Source organism: Neophocaena asiaeorientalis, unplaced genomic scaffold (assembly GCF_003031525.2).
Source record: "Neophocaena asiaeorientalis asiaeorientalis breed wild unplaced genomic scaffold, Neophocaena_asiaeorientalis_V1.1 scaffold43, whole genome shotgun sequence".
Taxonomy (NCBI): domain Eukaryota; kingdom Metazoa; phylum Chordata; class Mammalia; order Artiodactyla; family Phocoenidae; genus Neophocaena; species Neophocaena asiaeorientalis.
The window spans coordinates 3550843-3572434 of record NW_020173674.1 but is presented as its reverse complement, the minus strand read 5'-3'; positions in this window follow the sequence as shown (position 1 = coordinate 3572434).

Genomic DNA, 21592 nt, shown 5'->3' with positions numbered 1-21592 from the left:
ATAGCCACTGACCTCTCTGCCCAGCCTTGCCCGGGGCCCTGTGTCATAGTGGGACCCTCCCCAGCCCCTGCAGGCACCTTAGTGAGACCCCTTAGGTCCTTTCCAAAGACACCTTGGAAACAGTCCAAAGGTCCATCAATGGATGAATGGATAAAGAAACGTGGCACAGCCAGACCACGGAATATCATTCAATCACAAAAAAGAAATGAAGCTCTGAAACGTGCTATACCGTGGATGAGCCTCAAACACATTACGAATTATGAAAAAAGAAAATTATGAAAAAAGAAAACCACTATGAAAGGAACGGGACACAGAAGACCACATTTTGTATGGTTCCATTTATAAGAACTATAAGAGGTAAATCCACAAGAGACAGAAAGCAGATTGGTGGTTACCAGGGGCTGGTGGTGGGGGACAGGGAGTGACAGCTACAGGGTCCTAGGTTTTACCCAGAGTGATGGAAATGTTCTCGAAGTACACAGTGACGATGGTTGTACAACACCAGGAATGTACCAAACGCCACTGAATTGTTACTTTAAAATGGTTAACTTTATATTATGTGAAATTCACCCTGATACTATTTTTTCTTTTTTTTTTTTGCAAAAACACCTGCTCGGTCCTGCTCAGTGCAGCTGCCTGGGACCCACTGTGTGCCCGGCCCTGCCTTCACATTCATCCCTCACCCGACTCATCACTGCCAAGCTGGCCTGTTCCAACTGCCCCGCACCCCCCGCCATGGTCCCCAGATCAGGGGCCACTGCCGGCTCTGAGCTGCCCAGTCAGGAGCGTCCTCCCCTGCTTTTCAGGGTCCGCCACATGTCCCCGCCCGCCTCATCTGAGGATGATACAAATTACAAGACCCTCTAATCCAGGGCTTACAACGCGCCAGGTTCTGGGCTGGAAGTTGGATTCTCTTTCCAGCTTCCCCAAACCTCCAGAGGTAGCTACTGCTGAGGCCCTTTTTACAGATGCACAAACCGAGGTGCCGAGAAGCACCTTGTCCACGACTGGGTGCCAGCCCCTTTCCATTTCCCCCGAGAGGCCCCGGGCTTAACTCCTCCGCCACCTTGCTTATCTCCTCTGGCTGTACACCGGCTCTGGGGGGCGGGGGGTCCATCCCCTGCCAAGTCTGAGAAGGGGCCCTACCCATGGCGAGGGATGCTCAGAGAACCAGATCGAAATCAAAACACACTTCCCGAGACTACCAGAAGTGAGTATTCAAGTGACCCGTGACCCCGGACGTGTTCTGAGAATGAGTGACAGCGGGGGCAGGGTGTATGTGACAATTTGGGCATCTCCCGGTCTCTCCAAGGGGCATGAGTGACTGCAGGTGATACACGGAGGGGTCTGCAGAGGCGGGTGGCCTTAGAGCCTGTGACACCGCTTGTCAAGTCAGCTCTGGCCTCTGACCCACTCCTGAGCGGCATTTGGGGGCAGCGGAGACCCAAATGCTGTTACTTGGTGGCCTTGAGTCCTGTCTGATAAGGCCTGGGGAGGGCTGAGCCTGTCCCAGCAGGGCCCTGGCCTCACCCTGCAAAGCCTATTTTAAACCAGCCCTAGGGCCTGAGTGCTGGCCCCAGCTTTGCTGCGAGCTGCCTTTTCTCCCTCCCTCCCTCCCCGCTTTGCCGAAAAGGGAAACCATTTTCCATAATTATACGCATTGCGCGCCATGATTCCTGTATCCGGTAACGATGGCTCCGGGCGGCGGCAGGCGTGCCCCTCCCCAGGACAGTCCACTTGCCCCACTCTGCTTTTGACGGAAACATCTTCCTGACTGCACAGGGGGCTCCCTGGCAAACGAGCTGGGGCCCCAGGCATCCGTTCTCCTAGCGCACTCGCTCCCCTTTCACGCCACGCGGAGCCCGGTCTCGCCCCAGCCTGGCAGCATTTACCAAAGCCGAAAGCAATCTTTGTAAGAAGGCGCCAGTTCGGGTATTTACTAAAACATCTTTTAAAACTTGATAGGATGAAATATCTTTGTAAAAGGGTCTGGATCTCTGACCGGCTCTTCCGCATATGTTGGACACAGCTGAAGGGTTTCATCAGAATGCAGCTTAATTGAAGCCAAGAAATGAAAAGAAGGAAAATGGCTTCAACCGGAACGAATCAACATCTATTAACGGCGGTTTAAAATATTTCTGCTAATAATAATACATTAAATAGTCTGCCTTTAGAAGCTGGCTAACTAGACAATAGCCCATCTCTGCCCCCAAAAGGTAAATAATGATGGTTAAAAATAGCCCCAAGACTTATTTACATTTTTTTCCTCCTGAGCATTTTTGGTTTATAGTTCATCATTCCAGAGGTTAGAATTCTAAAATTTTCTCTGTGTATTTACACAACTGAGCTATTGCTGTGTATCACGTTGGCTATCAGACTCTTCCAAGAAAAATGAGTTTGTATCTGGACTCCCGCACACCAGTGGTCTGGGTCAGATGACTAGGCTCTGTGAAATGCACATGGCCCCGGCAAGGGCCCCTACGGTGCTTTTTCTCCATCCAGACCCCTCGGCCATCCTAGGTATACATGTGGGGTACGCAGCACACAACTTGGGGCTTCTTGGCAGCCTCTTCACAGGATGAGACTTCATCCATCCACAGCACCCCACCAGGTGCCTCGTCTTCCAATTTTTTAGTCCAGACTGAAACGAGATAAATACAAAGGATGATTGCAGGTCACCTCTCTCCCTGACCCTTTGGGAAGAAGGAGGCTTGACTCTCCTCTCTGTACACAGCACTTTGGGTGGGGGGCAGGGAAGAACGTCCCAGCTGGAGACATTTCTTTGTGGTTTTGCTGCTACTACAAGCGTTTCCGCCCAGAAGAGTACGCGTGGGTACCAATGCCAGCAGGCTTGGCAGGGGTCAGGGAGGACTGGTCATCCATCCTCAAGGACGCATAGATTCCTTTCACGTGGATGTGGTCTGTCTCCCCAGGGTGGCTGGATGTGTCTCCACCCGGAGCCAGGCAAAGCCGGGGGCTCGTGGGGTGTTTACTTGGCAGGTGATCCAAGGGTCCCCGGACCAGGTGGGCTCCCGGCACCAGCCTGGCTCTTCCTCAGGGTGTGGAAAGTGGGAGCTGGCCTTTCAAAAGGTCAGGCAGGCTGCCCCGTCCTGCCACTGCCCGTGCAGTGATCAGGGAGCAGCTTAAATTAACGTTTTGTTTAAGGCAGTTCTGCCTCAGAATTTATAGTTATTTACCTGGAGGTGTCACGGGTGTGAGGTTTGGAGAGACAGGAGGCCGGCCCCTTGCCTAAGGCTCTCCGCACACTCCTGATGCCCACATCTCTGCTGCCCGGGAGGGTGCTGAATTGTCCAGACCTTGCCTTCTAAACAGGAACGGGGCTGCAGAGTGGTACCTCCCGGCTCCCAGCCCTGAGCCAGGCTGCAGGATGTGGGTGGGAAGTCCCTGCCAGCACCCCTGGCTGAGTTCTCTTAGCCTCGCTTAATTAGAATCCGCAAATAACACAGTTTTCTCCGATTTGGGGGCAGTTCTCACTTTATCCAGATTCCCAAGTTCTGCATAGGTTGGTGTTCAAGTTCAGGCCAGGCACTCGCCCTGTAACCTCCAGATCTCCTTCCCATCCCTGGGCTTCACTTCCTCCCTCTTCTGACAAATTCAGTGATGAATTGGGGTCCCGCCTGGGGGAGGGGGCCTGTGCACTCTCCACTGACGCCCTATGCTGTGCCAGCCTCTCGGGGCCGGATCGCTGCCTCCTCCCCCCAGTCAGCACCCCTTCCCTGGGGCCCTGGCTGGGGACCCGTCAAGCACAGCCGCTCAGGGCCCCACTGTTCACCCCGACTGATAAGACAGTCCGGCAGCTGGTGGAGACTCGCCCCGCAGAGCGCAGAGCGGGAGGCCGGGGGCGGGCGGGACCCGCGGGCCGATCGCTGCGGCTGGCCTCCAGCGTCCCGCGCCATCGCTCGGTGTCCGGGTGGCCGCGGGGGAGTCGCGCTGCGCACGGGGCGGGGCGAGGGCGGTGTCCGCAGGTAGCCCCGGGGGGGCGGTGGCGGGGAGCCGGCCAGGACCCCCAGCCCAAAAAGCCGAGGGGGCGGAGCGGCGCGGCGGTGCGCGTGGGCGGTCAAGTTTGGCTCCTGCACTTGCGGCTTCGCGTGCTGCGTCTGGGGAGGCGAAGGGGGACCGTCCCCTCCCGAGTTGGGCTCGGACCCCGGCCCTCAGAGTCACTGCAGACCTCTGGGGGTGACTTCATCACCCCCTTTCCTGGACCCCGTGCGTCCGGGGCGCACCGGAGCCGGGCAGCGAGCCACGCCATGCTGGAGGGCGACATCGGCCTCGAGGGGCTGCCCCCCAAGGAAGCCCCCGCAGCTGGTGAGTATCCAGGGGCGGCGCAGGGGGGCGAGGGCCCCAGGCGTGGCGGCAGCGGCGTCGGGGACGTTCGGGGACAGCGGCTTCCCCGGGACCAAGGGGCACGCAAGGGGCAGGCGACAGGGACCCGCGTCTCCGGTGGCGGGGACCGTCCCCGGCGAGGTTTTGGGGGGGGGCGCTGACTTTGTCGGCCGCAGGTCACTGGGGGCACTCACAGACAAACTGACGGCGGACAGCTGGACCGCGGGCCGGGCGGGGCTGGGTGAGGCAGTGGCCCCCTGGCGGGCAAATGCCAGGCCTGCCGTGCGGTTTTCAATTCCTGGGAGAGCATCTCCAGCCGTGCGCGTCCGAGGCCCTCGGCAGATGGAAGGTTTTCGGATGTTTTCACAGGCGCTATTAATACACATAATATTTCCGTGCTATTCTAGAGATTTATTTGCGATGTAAAGTGACTACTCTGACTTGAAGTCATAATGGAAACTGCGGTGGAACTTGGGGGGGACAAACGAGGCTTGGACAGGAGTTGGGAGGGGGAGTCCCTGGCTTCCTTGGCCCCTCCCTGCACATAAATCACGACCCTGGCTATTTTTATACCAATAATTTTAAAATAAATGACCCAAGCAATGTTTCCTGAATGATTTTTCCCCTCCCAGTTCAGAGGTTATTAAATAAAACCTCAGAGCAGGACAGTGACAAGGGACTAGAGCGGGCACTCGGCCTTATTTAATTATACAGCTGAGTTCCAGCCGGGAGCGCCCTGGTTAGGATGCTGTGCCCTGCAATCAGAGCCACCTGGAACCAGGAGCCGCTAACTATAGCACCGAGCACTGTTTCTTTTCCCTTGCTCCTCCCTCCTCCCCCCCCCATGCCCCCATCTCTTTTGGTGAGGGTGGGCTGGATTCCCATGGAGCAACTTATCCTGATGTCTGCTTCTTAAAGAGCCCCAATTTGGCTTCTTTCTAGAAATGACACTGTATACTCATCAGATTCTTCCCAGGAGGAAGAGAGAGGGGGCACTGCCAGCCAGAGGGGGGATGCCAGACTGAGGAACAGGAAGGAAGGGACAGGCTTGAGAAGTCAGCCAGAACGGTTCTGGGCACACTGGCCTGCTTGCACAAGTGGCTTCTTCCAGCTCCCGTGTGGACAGGATGAGTTCTGGAACCAGCTGGGCACAGGAGCCCCAAACTCAGCATCTGTGAGCATCTAACCAAGCCCTTGCCTCCCGCTGGGCATGGAATTAAGCACTTCACTCGTTTCATCCTCAGTCCAACCCTGTAAGCTGGGAGCGGAACCTTCCCCATTGTGCAGACAAAGAAACTGAGACCACACAGTTAGTACATGTGGCTACCAAGAGTGGAGCCCAGGATGTCTGGGTCCAGCTCCCAGGAGGCTTCTGGCTCTCCCTTACCCCACCCCAAGCAGAATCAGCCAGTGATGCCGCTGAAACAGATTCCTGCACACTAGAATGTACTAGCTGGGGGCTTGCTCTTTGGTTTTGAGAGCCTCTAAATTGCGGGGGGCGGCAGGCCATATCTCCGATGTGAGGATTGGGGAGGCTTTCCCTAACGGAGGGTCTGATCCATCAGGTCTGAGCCTCCTAGAGCAGACCTGCTGCTCCCTTCACCTGCATCTCCACTCTGTGTGGTGGGCAGGGGTCTCGCCCCCTTTCTCCTGCTCTGGGCTTTAGCAGTGACAGGTCTAAGACCCCAGGACCAGTGCCCCAGCCTCCATTCCTGGGTTTGCCACTGGGCACACTGTTCCACCACAGCTGGCATGCCAGAAATGTGGGCAAGCTCTGACAGCATCCCACTCCTGTCTAGCTCATTCGGTGTAATTAAGACCCAGAGGCTGCATCGGCGCTCGCAGGTAAATAGGAAGTAGTAAAGCCGGGGAGGTGGAGGATAGAAAGGGACCTTAGTCCTCTGCTTTGTCTCCATGCCAGGCACTGAGGCCCTGAGAGGGGACGTCCTCGCAGGGGGGTTCAGCTGTGGATAACCCAATTCTAAATCCCAGCTTTGCTGCCTGCAGCTCTGTGTGACCTTGCCCAACTTACTCAACCACTCTGTACCTTAGCTGCCAACCCAGAGGGTTTGTGAAGATGACTTGAGTGTATAGCCTTTCTGCTGGAGGGGCTCCGCTCTGTGCATGAGTACCGCCCCCACTGCTGTCATCCCCTGTTAATGCCCCCCTCCCCCTCTCCATCTTCGTCGCTACAAGCTTCCGTTCACAGACCCAGATGTGAAGTCCTACCGGATGTTCTGAGACTTATCCCAGGACCGGCTCATTCTTGCTTCCCCGGAGCAATCGATTGTTACAGATGCCACCTCCCTCTCTGCCTTCTTTAGAAGCTGCCTCGTTATTTATTAATAAGCTATTTATTCATAAGCCTGTGGTCAGCACCTCCCGCAAGGGCAGGTAGGATTAGGACGAGGTGGGGGTGGGCACCCCTTCTCCAGGACACGTCTGCCCGGCTCACTCCTGTTCATCCCCCAAAACCCTGCCGGGAAGTCCCCTCCTCTTGGAAACTAGCCTAGGTGCCTCTCTACACTGATGGCACCCTGGGCGTGGAGAGAGGAAGGGAGGGCTGGTGGGTAAAGATGGCTGTTGGTGGAGCAGTTCACTGTGTGCTGGGCGTCGTCACATGTGAGCCTCACCTACTTTATGAGATGCACACTACCATCTCCCCATCTATGGATGAGAAAACTAAGGCATGGAGAGATTACTCAAGGTCAAACAGCTGATAAATGACGGATGCAGGATCTGAATCCCAGGCGGTCTGGCTGTGCATCGTCACCACGCCATGCTACCCGCTCAGAGAGGACGGGAGAGCTGTCCCTCCCGAAACTTTCCCTAGCTTCTTCAACAAACAGCTACAGGTAGCCTGGCACTGCGTCCTCGGGGCTTGGGACACAGCAGGGAACAAAGCAGACGCAGGCCCGGCCCTCATGAAACATTTTTGACCACGTAGGAGAATTCAATATGTCATATGTTGGCTGGTGATGTGTCCCATGAAGAAAAGCTGAATAGAATAGGGGGCGATTTTAAATAGTGTGTGCCAGGGAAGCCTTCATTGATGGGCAGCCTGGGAACGCACACCTGAAGGAAGAGCACTCGGGACAGAGGGAACAGCCAGTGCAAAGCCTCACACCTGAAGTGCCCGAAACATGCCAGTGGGCTCACGGAGTCTGGAGGGAGTGGGAGAGGCAGTCCAGATTGTGATGTGCCCCTGGCCACTGGGCTGGGTGACATGGGAGCTGCTGGAAGGGTCTGGAGCTGACCAAGGTTTGAGCGGGATCCCTCTGGCTGCTTTGGAGAACAGGCTGAGTGGGGAAGGACAGAAGCTGGTCCGGGGACTCTTGCAGTAATCCAGGCTTGAGATACTGGTGACCTGGTGCCGGGACCTGTGGAGGTCAGCCTCTGGGTATATTTTGAAAGTAGAGCCGACAGGAATTGCCCACACATCAGATGGAGGGTCTGAGAGTAAAAGAAAAATCAAAGACTGCTCCAAGATTCTTAGATTGACCTGTTTGGAGAAACAGGTGTGGGTCGGGGTAGGTGAGGAGTTCATCTTTTTGTTTTTTGTTTTTTTAGTTGAGGTTAAATAGACATAACGTTTTAATCATTTTTAAGCATACAAATCAGTGGCATTAAAGTCCATCCCGAATGTTGGGCAACCATCACTACTTTTTTTTTTTTAATTGTATTTATTTATTTTGGGCTGCGTTGGGTCTTCGTTGCTGCGCGCGGGCTTTTCTCTAGCTGCAGGCAAGCGGGGGCTACTCTTCATTGTGGTGCGGGGGCTTCTCATTGCGGGAGCTTCTCTTGCTGCAGAGCACGGGCTCTAGACGTGCAGGCTTGAGTAGTTGTGGCGCACGGGCTTAGCTGCTCCGCAGCACGTGGGATCTTGCCGGACCAGGGCTCGAACCCATGTCCTCCGCATTGGCAGGCGATTCTTAACCACTGCGCCACTATCCACTCCTAAAACTCTTTTTTTCATCCGCAAACAGAAACTGTGTATTGATTAGGCCATAACTCTCCATTTCCCTCCCCCGACGCCAGCCCGGGGTAACCTCTGTTCTACTTACTGTTTCTATGCATCTGACTATTCTAGATACTTCACAGGAGCGAAATCACACAATATTTGTCCTTTTGTGTCTGGCACATTTCACTTTACATGTTTTCAGGGTTCAAGGTATCAGAACTTCATTCCTTTTTATGGCTGAATAACATCCCATTGCATGTGAGACCACTTTTTCTTTATCCATTCATTCAATGGACACTTGAGCTATTTCCCCTTTTTGGCTGTTGTGATTAGAGCTGCAATGAAAATTTGCATGCAAGTGTCTGTTTGTCCTGTTTTCAATTATTTTGGGTATATACGTAGAGGCAGAATAGCTGGATCATATCTTTAACTTTTTGAAGAGCCACCAAAGGGTTTTCCACAGCCACGGCACCTTTCTCTGTTCCCTCCAGCAGTGTAGGAGGGTTTCTGTTTCTTCAATCCTCGCTAACACTTGTTAGTTTTGCTTTTTTGTGTGTGTGACAGCCATCGCAGCAGCTGTGAAATGGCATCTCACTGTGGTTTTGATTTGCATTTGCCTAATGACTAATGATGTTCAGTATCTTTTCACGTGTTTATGGGCTATTTGTATATAGTCTTTGTAATATACTCAATTTCTTTGCCCGTATTTTTGTGGGTTGTTTCTCTTTTTGTTATTGAATTGTAGGAGCTCTTTATATATTCTGGATATTAAACCCTTACCAATTATAAGATATGCAAATATTTCCACTCATCCTGTAGGTTGTCTTTTCACTCTCTTGATCACGTCCTCTGATGCCCTTGTACATACAGTGAGCTTCTCTTCTGTGCTGTCATGTGGCTGATTGAGACACCTGCCTTGTACCCCTGCAGTTTGATGCATAATTCAATTCAACTTAGAGGTAGATGACTTTCTGTCTTTGGGCCAGTTACAGGGCCAGGAGCTGGAGATACAGGGTAGCCACCGTCCTTGCTCTCATGGAGTTTACAGCCTGTCTTGATTTACACTGTGGGGTACATTGTGGAAAGGTCCTGATTCTGGCTAACTAAGCTCTGTGTGCCGAGGCCACATCCATCCTACAGCCCTGCCTGCTTCACCGCAGCCATCACTTCCTTCAGACACACAACAGGTCAGGTCTCAGGTAACTGCATCCATAATGTCTGCCTCCCTGGATGGATTCATTCTCTAGCCCCAGCACAGGGCCTGGCACGGTGGGGCTTGGTGGAGGGATGGAGGGAAGGATGATAGCTGACAGTTTTTGCCAACTCATTCTGTTTCAGGCACTGTTGTGAGCCCTTTGCATACGTCACCTCCTTTATATTCACTTGTTAAGTTGGAAATATTGTAAGTAATATTATGAGCCCCTTTTGACAGATGAGGAAACCAAGGCACAGAGACACCAAGCAACATGTCCATGCTCACACAGCCAAGGGTACCCTGTGAATCAGTCGGGGTAGATGGGGGGGACCCTAGAGTTGTGACAGCTGGCCTAGGACCAGAGCTGGGCCCCCAGCTCCAGACTTGGGGTCCTCCTCAACTCATCTAACACCTCCCCAACTCTCCAAAGAGAAGGCAGTCCTCTGAGGGGGCTGGTGGGTGGGGGGGAGGTTCTGCTGCTGCTGACCGATAAGATCTTCCTCTCCAGAGCCTGCCCTTGCCTGGCGTGGGCACCCCCAGCAGCGGTCACGGCCCCCGGCTTCCAGCACCAGGCACCTGTGTCAGTGTTTTCATGCTGTGCAGTGAAGTATTAAAGGCCTGCCGACCCTCAGAAATCCAGCTGACGATGGTCACGGGGCCTTTGGGTAGACAAACGCCTGGTTCCTTGCATTCAGCCCTCAGAGGGCCTGCGTGCGCATAGATGTCTTGCCTGGTAATCCAGCCTGCTTTCTTTTTGCAACCCGGGGGTCACCTTTCTCCCCTCTGGGCCTTGCACTGCGATGCAGTCCAGCTGGGCTCTGGGTTCCCACACACACAGCCAAACCCACCGGGCCCCACCCCCTCCAGTCAGCCGAAAGCTCCTCCCTCCAGCTGCACCCCCATTTGCCTCTGGGGGTGGTGTACAAACATTCCCGGTGACACCCAAGATTTCATCCTTTCCCTTCACACCCAGCTGGAATGATTTCTGCCCACGTACGTCCTCGGGTGTAGAATGATTTTTTAATGCATTTACACGGCACCTTCACTGCAAAAGTCTGAACACGCCGTTGGGGGTGGAAATGGAGCTGTTGATGTGAGCTGTTACAAAGAAGGCATAATTGGGCATAATTTTTATTGCATTGTGTTTCCTGGACAGAGAACGGCCGGGGTTTGGGGGTACAGGGGTAAGGCGGGTGCAGAGCAGCTCCAGGCCATGCTCGTGTTCCTACTGCAGACTCTGCTCTTGAGGACTCTGGGCTCCGGGCTGGAGCGGAAGCCCATGGAGCATTCCTTCCTCCTTCCAGTCCTGTCCTCAGGCCAAGGGGGCTCAGATCCCTCCCACCTCCAGGGCTTAAGCGAGTCACACAGCTGTGCGTGATGCTGGCAGCCCTCCACTCAGGCCCACGTTCCGCCCTCTACCAGGTCCATCTGATGCCAGTTCCTGTGCGTGTCTCAAAGCTGCCTACGGCTCCCCGTGTCTGTGCTGCCCTCTCTTCAGTTCCACTGTTGCCTCCGCACTGGCCTGTGTCCTCCTTGCCCCCTCCTGCCCCCTGTAGTGGACCCCCGCCAGCCCTTACCCAGCCCTGGCCCACAGGTGGGGCTCACCTGCCTCTCCGATTCCTTCTCACCTCCAGCGCTTGCCCTCAGCCTCACTGACCTTCCTATGGTCCTTCATCTCTTTCCTGCTCCCTGGGCTCTTGGCCGTTTCTTCTTCCAAGCTCCATCACCTCCTTCAGGAGGCCCTTCCTGACCCCAGTGGCATCTCAGCACCAGGCTCCTCTCCCCTGAGCACTTACACAGCTGCCCCCGTATCTGCTGCTAGCAGTATTCTATCAGTGTCACTCTCCCTGCACTCCACAAAGTTCCAGAAGGACAGGACTTAGTTTTTTTTTTCCAATTTGATTTTGCACCACCCGTTTGTCCTTAAACCCCCAAGATCAGAGCTGGAGAAGACCTGGGGGTTGCCTGGGCCCGATCAGCGTTGCCCACTGGGGCTCAGGACACCCATGCACAGTGTTCATGCCTCAGGCGAACTCCTGGGAGTTAAGCATGCCATTGTATTTCATTTGTGTGCTATATGAAAAAGGAGTGATTTTAAGTGAAAAATACTTCACTTTGGATATTGGTATAGCACGGAAAGTTTTCCCCTTGATTGATAGATAGATGATAGATAGATAGATAGATGTATAGAGGCAGGTAGATGATAGATAGCACAACATAATGTGTTTTGTATAATATATATAATCTCTCTATATAGAGGTAGATAAATATATATATATGAAATTCTTTTTTTGGCTGCACTGGGTCTTCTTTGCAGCGTGTGGGCTCTTCGTTGTGGCACACAGGCTTCTCAGGTTGTGGCACTCGGGCTCCAGAGTGCGTGGGCTCTCTAGCTGAGGTGCGTGCGGGCTCTGGAGTGCGCGGGCTCAGTAGTTGCAGCTCACAGGCTTATTGCCCTGCGGCACGTGGGATCTTAGTTCCCTGACCAAGGATCGAACCCACATCCCCTGCACTGGAAGGCGGATTCTTAACTACCAGACCACCAGGGAAGTTCCACATATATATATATGAATTTTAAATTGTCATCAGGAATTCCCTGGTGGCGCAGTGGTTAAGAATCCTCCTGCCAATGCAGGGGACACGGGTTCGAGCCCTGGTCCAGGAAGATCCCACATGCTGCAGAGCAACGAAGCCCGTGTGCCACAACTACTGAGCCCACGTGCCACAACTACGGAAGCCTGCATGCCCAGAGCCCACGCTCTGCAACAAGAGAAGCCACTGCAATGAGAAGCCTGTACGCCAACCGCAACGAAGAGTAGCCCCCACTCACTGCAACCAGAGAAAGCCCCGCTGCAGCAACGAAGACCCAAAACAGTCAAAAATAAATAAATTTATAAAAATAAAATAAATAAAATTGTCATCTGTATGACTCGTCTGGGGTTATCTTGTCTGAACTCTCATCATTATCTTGTATGATGCATTTTAAAAATCAACCAGTTGACACGGGGAAGGGGAGGGGTAAGCTGGGACGACGTGAGAGAGCGGCGTGGACATATATACACTACCAAACGTAAAACAGATAGCTAGCGGGAAGCAGCCGCATGGCACAGGGAGATCAGCTCGGTGCTTTGTGACCGCCTAGAGGGGTGGGATAGGGAGGGAGTGAGGGAGAGGCAAGAGGGAGGAGATATGGGGATATATGTTTATGTATAGCTGATTTACTTTGTTATACAGCAGAAACTAACCCACCATTGTAGAGCAATTATACTCCAATAAAGATGTTAAAAAAAAAATCAGCCAGCTGATTTTGTATGTTCGTGACCTGTGTCTGCATGACGGCTCAGCGTTGGGTTCACTCTTCACCAGCTCTTCCCCACCAGAAACACATGGCAGACGTGAGCAAGGCTCCTGCCCAGTCTGTTACAGTTGGGTAATTGTCACCACTGTTACTCCGTCTCTGTTTAAATAATTTTTTCTTTTACAGCAGTTTTAGATGCACAGAATCATTGCAGAGATAGTACAGAGTTCCCGTATAACCCACAGCTGTTTCCCCCGTTGTTAACATCTTGCGTTATTACGGTACATCCTCACAACGCACCAACCAATATTGATATGTTTTTATGAACTGAAGTCCACACTTTATGCAGACTCCTTGGTCCTTTTACCTGACGTCCTTTTCTGTCCCAGGATCCCATCCATTTAGTTTTCATTTCTCCCTAGGCTCCTCTTGGCTGTGACTCTTTGCTTTTGATGACCTCGGCAGTTTGGGGGACGACTAATGCAGTTGTTTTGTGGATGTACCTCAGCTGGAAATTTCTGTCATGATGAGACTGGGATTGTGGGTCTGGGGGGAGGACCACAGAGGGGAAATGCCTTCTCATCCCATCGCATGAGGGCATACGCCATCAACACGGCTGGTCCCTGGGATGCTGCTTGCTCACCTGGCTGAGGTGAGGTGTCAGGCTTCTCCTGTGTGAAGTTACTCGTTTCTTTTTTTTCACATTGGTGGTTGAGGTTCTAGAGATTTCTTAATGAGCTATCGATTTTAGATTATAGCCATCAACTTATGAAACCATCTTAAGCTGAATTTACTAAATTTTTATCATATGTGAGCTCTTTCTTAATTAGTATTTTAACATCAGCGGTCCTTCCACCACCGACAGTTGAGGTTACATATTAAACAGTATGTGACTAAGAATACAATTTAAAACTCTCGCTTGGCCAAAGCTCCAAGAGTTGCTAGAAGTGTCCAGCTGAGCCATAAATCGAGTCTTGACCTCAACTTCCATACAGAGGCCTCCAACTTCCATCTCAAGGGGGAAACCTTTAAATAATTATATCGCTGATTTTAATAAATAGCCATTAGAACAGGTGTTTTTCTGCCCTTAAAGAGGCTAATGAATGTCCTGGATCCCTTCCAGAGAACCCAGAATGAGAAATCCAGGTCCAACCCCCTCACTTTCCTGGTGACAGAAGGAAACTGGGGCTCAGAGAGGTTGAGTGATATTCCTAAAGTCACACAGCACTTTGGTGACAGAGATGGGACCAGAGCTCTTGTTTGCTTACTCCAAGTCTGGTGCTCTCTCCCCTCTTCTCAAATCTAAGGAGGAGGTTAGAGTCAAAGGATGATTAACTATGAAAGTCCCTTGAGGAGGCCACATTGGAGGCCAATCTTTGACAAGTCCAGCACCAACTGTGTTTCCTGCTGCCTTAGAAGAGACACCTGTGTCTTGTGTCTTTGGCTGGTGCCAGATGAAGTTCAACCTCTAAAGGACAGTGAGTCTAGAGAATGCATGCAGCTCCTCGAGGGCTGGGGTCCTGGGGGGTGGATGACGCCCACATGCTGAAAGGCACGAGGGCATGAGACCTGAACAAGGAACAGGAGGTTCACCTCCCTCGACTCAGGCTCCCTGGGAGGCGGGTGGTGGGTGGAACCACCTGCAATGTTTAAATGTCTGCTCCTATCACTGTTCTTTTGGGCGGGGAGGAGAGGAATAGCCATTGTATTTGAATCTTTATGAACTTGCCATGCCCACGAGGAGAACGTGGATGGCCCCCAAAGCCTTACCTGGGCTGGTTCACATTCCACCCTTAATTCTCCTTTGTCCTCCCATCCCTCAAATAAAAGATTATAGCCAGTTTATACCTGTGGATAAAATATAAGAAAATAGCAAAAATTAACATCAAGATGAAAGGAAAAAAAATGAAGGAAGCCAAAGGTGGAGCCAGAGAAGAGTGAGGACTGAGACCAGGTAGAGTTCGCCTCAGGCTCTGGACCCGCTAGTCTTACCAGCCACAGAGCCACAAAATGAAAGTCTACTGGTGGCTCAGGAAAGGCTGTCCCCCAGCCACCCCAGATGGCAGCCCCGGGCCTTTGCACAAGCAGCCTCCTCCCCTGGAGCCCTCTTTTTCTATCTCCTTCTCATCTCTGGCCTTCGATGTCATCTGACGGAGACCTTTTTAGCCTTCTCCATCCCACTGGGGGTGCCCATTACCCCCACTCCTAACACCAGCCCCTCTCCTTTGTAGCTCCGAGCACATGTCTTAATTAGATGTTGTAAACTGAGGTGTAATCCACATAGAGTAAAACGCCCAGACCTCAAGTGCATGGTGCCATCAGATTTAACACAACTTCCTATGCTTGTATAACCTATATCCCGCTAAGAAATGAAATAGTCCTGTCGCCCCCAGAAAGTGGCCTCACACCTGTCCTCCATCAGCCCCCCACCCCCACCACCAAGGACTAATTCTGCCTGTTCTAAACTTCCTATAAAAGAAAGCGTAGGGTGAGGACTCCCCCCTGTCCAGCTTCTGGTGCTGTCATGTGGAGCAGTAGTGGGTTTGATGCTGGGTACATCCCATCACGTGGATGGACCACAGCCTGCGTATCCATCCTCCTGGAAGGATTGGTTGTTTCCAGTTTGAAGCCTTTATGAACGGAGCTGCAAAGAGCAATGCTTTTTATGAGCATGTTTTCATTTCTCCAATAAATGCCTCCAGCTGGAATACGGGGGTCATATGAGGAAAAGTGTGTTTAACTATTTAAGAAACCGACAAACCGTTGGCCAAAGTGCTCCCCATTTTCCATCCCCCCAAGTAGGGTCTGAGAATCATAATTTGGTCTGATTTATTGGACTTATTGACTATCTGCCCCTCCTCCTCCACTGATGTAAAGACCAGGTAGCCCAGGATAGCATCTCTTGTGTGTCCTGAATCCTCAGCATGCCCACAGTGCCAGGCACATAGTAGGTGCTCAGTAAACATTTGCCGAATGAATGAATTCCCCCTTCTACAGCTCTTTTCTGATGCTAATTGTCCAAGGACCTGTGTGTCTTGCTGAGGATCAAGTGGGCCCGAGTCCCCACCCTTTTGTGAAAGTGGAGATAGTGAGAGTCTGAGTGAGGGCTCTCCCACGTCCACTTGGAGACACCTGGGGGGTGTCTGATAACAGTGTGAAGGGTTTCCTCAAGGACAGAGGGCAGGGGAGTCCCAAGTGTCCTCCATACAGCCCAGCCACAATTGTTGTGTTCTGAAAAGGCTCGGGGTCGGGTGTAACCAGATGCTCACCTCTGCCAAAGTGAAATCTCAGGAAGGCACTTACAGAGAACTCCCGGCGGGCTCTCCATGACAAAACCTTTGTAACTGAAACTCAGCCAGATTACCTGCTGGATGCAGATATTAAAATGGGGTCAGAGCGACGCAAAATGAGCCCTTGGGGAGAAAATGGATCGGCACAAGCAGCTCGAAGTCTCGTTTGTGTGTTTGGGCTAGTCTTGGAGGAAGAAAATGAAATGTGTCACCGCTCCTGGGAGAAAGCTTATCAGTGTGTTCTCAAGAGATAGGCCTGCTTCCCAGGAACCCGAAAATCACATCAGGTGATTAACAAGCATCTTCAAAGAAAGGGCCTAGTAAGCACATGAAAAGGCCCTCAAGTTCATTAGTCATCAGGAAATGCAAAGTGAAACCACAGCTCGATGCCATCATATACCCATCAGAGGGGCTAAAATGCAAAACGCAGATGATGCCAACCTCGGGCCAGAGCGCAGGGCCAAGGTGCTCTCACGGGCTGCTGGCGGGAGTGGGAGTTGATACTGGAAACTCAATAGTTGGGAGTCACTGCTGCTGAACCAAGCAGACTTGGTGCCCAGCAGACCTCTCCCCACGGGACTCAACTGAGACGCACGCCGCCCTTGGTTGTCCAGAGACACAGATAAGGGTTCCTCGCAGTACTCTTCACGATGGCCCCAAATCAGGACCCCCCAGATGCCCACCAGCCCTGCGACAGATACACACCCGTGGTCCTTTCCCACCATGGAGCCCTCTACATCCCTGGGGTGAACCGCCCACAGCTGCTCCCAACATGGGGAGGAATCACCAAGGTCGCAATGAGCATAGGAGGCCAGACACTAAAGAGCGCACACTGTAGGCTCCCACTTATAGCATGAACAGAACTCCATCCAGCCCCGTTTATAGGACATACAACAGCAAAATGCATCTGTGAAGACAGGAATCGGGATAGCGGTTTCCCTTCGGGGGTCAGGAAGGGGGCTTCTTGGTGCTGGCCACATGCAAGTTTTGTTACCAAAAACGTTATCATGTGTGCATGTCTGTGTGTGTGTGTGTGTGTGTGTGTGTGTGTGTGTGTGTGTGTGTGTGTGTAGCTCCTATGAGATGTTTTTAAGACATCAGGAGAGGGCAATGGCAGAACTCATCCCTGCTTCAAGCCACCTAAAGCAGCTCTGCAGGAAAGCATTCTCACTGACCATGTAATTCTGCCATGGAATTATGACCTGGCTTCTGTCTTCAAGGGGTACCCTGAGTTGAGCTTAGCCTGCTACCAATCCCCCCACAAGGATGAGAGACCAATGCCAGGGCAGTTAGAACAAATGTCAGGCAGCTTCTGGGGGCTTCTCCTACAGTGGTCTGTAGAAGGGCTTTGGTCAGAGACCTCCTTCTCTTGTACAACACCAGTCTGAGAAACCCAGACTCGCTCCTTATCAAGCAACAAGTTGGCATGCATTTTAAGTGGTGTGTCCAGTAAACTAAGAAGTCTATACTAGTGGGAGGTTAGAGATGAGAAAACTGCCAGGCCCTTGAGTTCGTGAAAGAGAACAAGTTGACGATGATGAAGTCACCACTCAGAGCCACCATAAGAAGTACGTTATTTATCTTGCACTGCATAACAGACAACCTCAAAACCTTGTGTCTTAATGCATATTTATTATCTCAGGTTCTTTCCGTGTCTCAGAAATTCAGGAACAGCTTAGCTGGGTGATTCTGGCTTGGGGATCTCTCGTGAGGTTGTGGTCAAGATGTCATCCAGGTTTACAGGCATCTGAAGTTTGTCTGGGGCAGGAGGGTTGACCTCCAAGCTGGCACGCTCACAGGGCTGTTGGCAAGAGCCTCAGCTCCTCACCACAGGAACCTCTGCACAGGCTGCTTGAGCAGCCTCACAACATGGCGGCCGGCTTCCCCAGGGCAGGTGGTCCAAGAGAGAGTGAGGAAGAGGCCGAAATGCCTCTGGTGACCTAGTTTCAATAGTTCCATGCCGTCATTTCTACCTTATTCTGTTGGTTAGAAGTGGGTCACTAAGCTCAGTCCACACTCAAGTGGAGGGAGATTAGGCTCCCTTCTGAGTAGAGGATCTCAAAGAATTCGATGACATATTTTAAAGCCACCACAGCAAAGACCTAGGGACAGCAGTGTTCTGGGGGCTTCATTCAGCTTAGACTCTGTGACCCACTGTGGGATGGCACCAACGCTCCCTAGGCCCACCCACTTAGAAAGTGGCCTCAGCCGGCTGTACCTCTGGGGCCTAAGACCTCCTGGGTGTCGGCCGCCACGTCCTCACTCTGGATGTCATGCTCACTGTCCTCTAAGCATCACACACCTAGAAGCCAGGCTCCTGGGACCACACCCATCCTCTCCCATGAGTTGATGGTAGCATCATTTTTTTGAAGCAATATGACATTCAAAAATGAGCCTTCAATTTTATAAAGTCTCAAGTAGCCAATTCTTTTCTTTTTTAGCTTTTTATTTTATATTGGAGCATAGCCAATTAACAATGCTGTGACAGTTTCAGGTGTACAGCAAAGCGACTCAGCCACACATATCCATGCATCCATTCTCCCCCAGACTCCCCTCCCACCCAGGCTGCCACATAACACGGAGCAGAGCTCCCTGTGCTACACAGTGCGTCCTTGTTGGTTATCCTTTTTGAATATAGCAGTGTGTACATGTCAATCCCTAACTACCCCTTCCCTCCACCCTTCCCCCCCTGCCAGTAACCATAATTTCATTCTCTTAAGTCTGTGAGTCCATTTCTGTTTTGTATCATTTCTTTTTCGATTCCACATATAAGCGATATTATATTTGACTTTCTCTGTCTGACTTACTTCACTCAGTATGACAATCTCTAGGTCCATCCATGTTGCTGCAAATGGTATTATTTCATTCTTTTTTATGGCTGAGTAATATTCCATTGTGTATATGTATCACATCTTCTTTATCCAGTCCTCTGTCAATGAATATTTAGGTTGCTTCCATGTCTTTCAGGTAGCCAGTTCTGATCACGAGTGCCTGGTCACATCTGCTAAGGTTTTGGCAACGGGGCAGGATATAAAAAAATTGGGCCCAATCACGCACACAGGCTCATTCCATGATTGCCAGGACACTGCAGTAAAAATCAGTCCCTCATCCTCCAGAAGACTGGCCCAGGCTTGTTCACAGGCAGTAGCCAGGTCCAGGATAGAGTGAGGGCACACGGAGGCCCGGTGAGGTCCGTCACGTTGTCTCATTCCATTGGCCAAACCAAGTCACAAGGCCAGGCCAGGCTCAAGCTACAGAAACACCCTCTTCCTCTTGACGGGATGCACTGCAAAGTGGCGTGGCAAAGGGTGAAGCTACAGGCCGGGGTGGGAGAATCGTGGCCTCCTGCAATCCGCTTCATTTGTGACCTTCTTAACTTGATGCTGAAGAAGACATTGGCTAGAACTCAACATCTCTGCCTGCCCAAAACTCTTAAACGAACAAAAAGGACACCTTCATAACAGGGTTAGAAATATGTATTTCAAGCCAGGAGCCAACATCACATTGAATAGTGACATGTTAAAAGTGGTCTCATGAAAGTTGGGAACAAGTCAAGGATGCTGTGATCAGCTCTGTTAATTATCAATGTCCTGAAAGTTCTAGAATGTGCTATTAGGCAAGAAAATTCAATAATAATTATAGGTATTGAAAGAGGGATATAAAATGGTCACTGACTGAAGGTGATATGATGACCTACCTGAAAAACCCAAAAGTATCAGCTCAAACATGGTTTGAACTAACAGGACAGCTCAGCCAGGGAGTCAGATGCTAACAGCTCTCCAGAGTAAATGTGTGGCCAAATCAGGTGCAACTGCTGGATATTACAGTGGAGAAAGAATCCAATACAAAAGAGCAAGGTGGGGGGTGTGAAATAGAAATACTCTAGGAATAAATTTTAAAGGAATAAAATACCAATATGAACAAAAAAGTAAGTCCTACTGAGGGACAAAGGACGGAAGGAAGGATAGATGGATGGATGGGTACATGAATGGATGGAGGATGGGTGGATAGATGGTTCGATAGATGGACTGATGGATGGAAGGAAGGAAGGAGGTTTGTACAGATGGATGATGTATAGATGGATGGATGGATGTTGGATGGCTGGCTGGCTGGATGGGTGGGTGGAGGATGGAGCAAATAAGATAGATGTTTATGCTCCAATTCTAGAAACATATCCTAAGGAACTGATTGAGTAGGAGTTGGGCAACGATTGTTTTGTGCAGAACGGTGAAAAGTGTTTGGAAACAGCCTAAGTGCTCATCAGTGAGGGGTGAGGTACAACCTGTGGACGCCCCACGAGGAAAACCTCCTCCTCCCTCCTGAAACCTTCCCCCTCCCCAAGAGCTCAGCAAGGGTTCCGCCCATGCCACCCCCACCCCGCAGCCCCGCAGGTCCTCCCATGGGCCCCGCATCACATGGTATTGTCATCACCCTCCCATCTACTCAGCTTCATCTCCTTCAGGACAAGGTATTCTCCTGCCTCGTCAGCCAGAAATTTGTTGAGCATCTGTTTTGTGCTGGGTGTGGGGTTTACAGTGATGAGTAAAACCAACACAGAACACAGTTAAGTGACAAGAGAGAAAAAGGAGCAGATTATAAGGTGCCATCACTATGAATAATTATAATGGCTAAGATGTGTGGTACATGATTGCACACCAGATGCTCTGTGTGTGCCTTACCGAGCAGGTGCTACTACCTCCTCATTTCCGGAGGAGAGGACAGTGACAGGCACACAGTTAGGAAGTGGTGGGGTCAGGTTCCATGCACTTTGCAGTGTTCCAGGCCACCTCTCCACTGGATGCGCTAGGAATAAAACCTGTTGAGACGTTACGTGGCATCCTCTGGGACTTCGGGCTTGTAACAGGGGCTTCTCCATCGTTCCGTCTTTAAAATATATCATGGAGCAACAGACCTTTCCTTTTTGTGACTTCCCTGGTTTCTTTTAAACCTAAAAAATAATCTTTCAGTGCTGCTGGGAGAGGTTTAACATATGGTCCCAAGGAAGGCCAACGTTCACCAGCAGGTCTGTGAACAGCCTTTGACTTGTGGAATCAGAATTGGTGGCAAAAAATTCTCACCATGAGTGTATTCTGATTGTCGCTGCTGGTTCTCGAGTATCTCTTTTGTGCTCAGAACTTTATTATGGGTTTATTATCTGGTTTACTCCTCACAGCATCCCTGAAAGGTAGATATCATTCTACACTGGAAACGTGGTTCAGAGAGGTTAAGTAAACTGGCAAACGTCACACAGCTTGTACCAATCTCTCAGAGCATGAGGCTTCTCTTTGCCAGTTTCAGAGTCAAGGAGGAGGTGACATGTTGCTTAAAATGTCAATAAAAAAAAAAAAAAGGTTTGTTGGCACACTGTCCTAGATTATTCTAGGAACGTCTGTGAGAAATTCCTACCGTTTGAAATCTCCACTTCTTAGGGAGTCAGCCAAACATGGCCTCACTGTTGATCTTCAGAAGCATATTTTTAGTGTGAGGTGGGTTGTGTTTATTTT